At 39.0% G+C, this 3024-nt stretch overlaps 1 protein-coding gene across 1 annotated transcript in view; it reads left to right on the top strand.

Moving 5' to 3' along the window:
* Nucleotides 1-3024, top strand: part of cdkal1 (CDK5 regulatory subunit associated protein 1-like 1) — a 246637-nt gene that overhangs the window by 35888 nt on the left and 207725 nt on the right. The gene's annotated exons all lie outside the window — the stretch shown is intronic.

Genomic DNA, 3024 nt, shown 5'->3' with positions numbered 1-3024 from the left:
ACACACACACACACACACACACACACACACACACACACACACACACACACGGCGTAAACAGAAATAACCTCAAGGTTAAGATTTAATCATTTGGGCCCTCTGTAGACGTACCGCACCTCCATTCACATACATAGAAATCAAAGCCAAGCTTTGTACACGTGCATGCACACAGGTCAATTTCTTTTTTTATATATATTGGGGTCAACGGTTTGGGATTGCTGGAATTTTTTTAATAGTATTGGAGAAACTCACAAACATACAGCCTAAAAATATCAATCTGTTGTGGTCAAATGGAAAACATTTCTTACACTGAACGACATATAAAACAGGCTTTTTATGTGCGTGCTGCACACTGAGTGAATAGCCATTATTACATGCTCTCTGTCTTTGTTTCTCATATCAGATACATACATTTATGCACTTGCATATAACTATGGTTTCACCATGCAGGCCCTGATGAGTTTTTGTTTGGATATGCTGTGTAGAAATGTTGTTGTTTTTTTTGGTTTTTTTGCTCTTCCATGTGTTCTGTGAAGTCTAAGAATGGCACAAAGGCAGGAACAGCAGCATTAAACTTTTTACTTGTTACCCATTTACCCACTGGTGTCACCTTAGTCTAACTGGTAAAGTTATCATTCATGGTGTGAAAGCACAGGGCTGGCTTACAGATCTTTATGTTCTGCATTAGATAAGATAAGTCAACAGTTTTTGTGCACTTTCTGTTTTAAGGCATTGTCATGCCATCGCAGGCAAAAATAACCAAATGACTTCTGCGCCATTGGCCGCACCTCTGTCTTAATGCAAATGTATGCAAACGTGAAATTCCAGAGATTTTCCAGTAACACGATGACTTTGTGGTTGGAATTTATCGGAGCTTAAATGGTGACTAAGTCAAGGTTACCGTGAGAAAGCTTTTGCTTTGATTGGCCAGCGAGACTAGAAAAGCGCTCTATAAAAGCAAGTCCATACCTGAGGATGAAGAGGCAGAGAACATACGCACGGACCCGTAATATTCAACTTAACAGAGGATCTAATGCAGACTTAATTTTTAGTCTGACCCTAGGAAATGTTTAGTGTCCTACTAAGTCATCTATAGTCTAAATTTGCACTTTGATTCACTGATTTTAAAAAAGAAAAATTCCGCAAAACATGATCTAAAGTTCAGCTGCTGCCTGCCATTTAATCCATAACTACATAAAACCTTATTTTGCAAATGTACAGTCTTGCATCTTTGAGATTCTGCGTCCTCTGCACATCTATGTCTGGTTGGCTCCTTGTAACAGCCAGCGCCTGTCTTCTATCGTCACATGGTTGATGGCAGTTACGCCTGGATTAGTTTTCAGTTAGATGAAAATGTGAAAGAAGAAGCAAAAGCAACTGTCACTGAGGATGTGACAGCGACTGTCAGGGCTCTGTTAATGCGCCGCTCCCTCCGCGCCCTCTCTGTAAATGTTTAGTTAAATACAGCCTCCGTTTTCCAAAAATACAACACAATAAAGCGCCCTTTGACCCCAAACATCGTGTGATGTCATAAATGTGCCTTTGTATTTTAGCTTTGAGGTACAAGGTAATGCTTCTCCATTCAGGCTCATGTGATGTTGTATGCTTTTACATTTGCTGTTCACTTGATCATTCTTTAAGATCATTTGTATTTTTAATCAATAGATTAATTTCAAAATAAAGGCCCGTTGCTAATATGATATATTATAATTTATAATGAGGAAAAAAGTCACTTTAAACCAAATAAATAAAAAAAGAAATAAATCCAGGATGTGCACCATAATATTTACTGTAGTTGTTTTCTCTCTTTTTCCAGCATAGTTTTTGTCTCTGCACTAGCAAGCTTATTCTGTAGCTAGGATTGTTGTGTGTGTGTGTGTGTGTGCATATGTGTGTGTTTGTGCGTGTGCGCGTGTTTCTGTTAAATTGATGGAGAGCTTGTTATTGTTGGTCTGGAAAGCATCCCTTGGGACTGAGAGGAGAAAGCAACCACACAGCTGAGACCACTCTCACTAAAGTCCTGTGTGTGTGTGTGTGTGTGTGTGTCTGTGCGCCTGTGTGTGTGTGTGTGTGTGTCTGTGCGCCTGTGTGTGTGTGCCTGTGTGTTGGTTGCCTCTCAAATAAATGTAGGCATAATAAGAGCTTTTGCCAGCTGAACACTCTCTCTCTCTCTCACCTCCCCTCGTCCCTTCCCGTTATTCATTTCCCAATCATCAGCACAAATATACACACATTTGTAGCTTTAGGATTACTCATTATGTCTGGTCTTTCTATTATTAGTTTTGTCATTTAAAGAATTGATCACTCCAAACAGAAAAGCCCAAACAAACCCAAAACATGCTCGTGATTCATGCCCTACTGTTGTGAGTCATACATAGTGCTTTTAGAAGGACTGTCTGTCTGTCTGTTTTGATGATGCCTCATTTAGTCAAACTTACTGTCGCATCCAGTCGACTAACAAACCTCAAACCTGCTGCATTTGTACATTTTAAAGATGTGGCGGTTTGCGTCTGTGCTTATGTGTTACTGAATTAATATCTCTGTTACAGATTGGTCATCATATTGAAATTTATTCTGTCTTATGTATTCAAAACTAGTGGCAAAGTGACATCATGAAGGTTTAAATTTTAACGACCTGGAATTTGAATATACTGAAAAATGTTGAATACTTGGTCACAGCATGAATGAGAGTGGAAAGACATTTGCATATATTTGTGTGGCACTATGAATAATTTAATAGTTGTTTCATTCTGGTTTACCCTTGGTGCAGAAAAAAAAATGGTATGAAGGCTGTTTGTTTGAGGCTTTTTTGTTTTAAATTGTTTGTTTTGTGAACTCTATTGACCGGTAGAGGTTACCTAAGGTACGCTGATTTTCTTTGGTAATTTTATTACATAAAACCACCGTATAGCACATTAACTATAATGCTGTGTGTGTGTGAGTATACTTGGCTGACGCAGGGAAGTAGATTTCCTGAAATATCTGGTTTAATGTGGCATAAAGGAGCAGCGCCCCACCACCAAC

Source organism: Pundamilia nyererei, unplaced genomic scaffold (assembly GCF_000239375.1).
Source record: "Pundamilia nyererei isolate P.nyererei 1_Seehausen unplaced genomic scaffold, PunNye1.0 scaffold00146, whole genome shotgun sequence".
NCBI lineage: Eukaryota > Metazoa > Chordata > Actinopteri > Cichliformes > Cichlidae > Pundamilia > Pundamilia nyererei.
The sequence above is the reverse complement of the archived record's forward strand: the minus strand, read 5'-3'. Positions and strand labels throughout refer to the sequence as shown.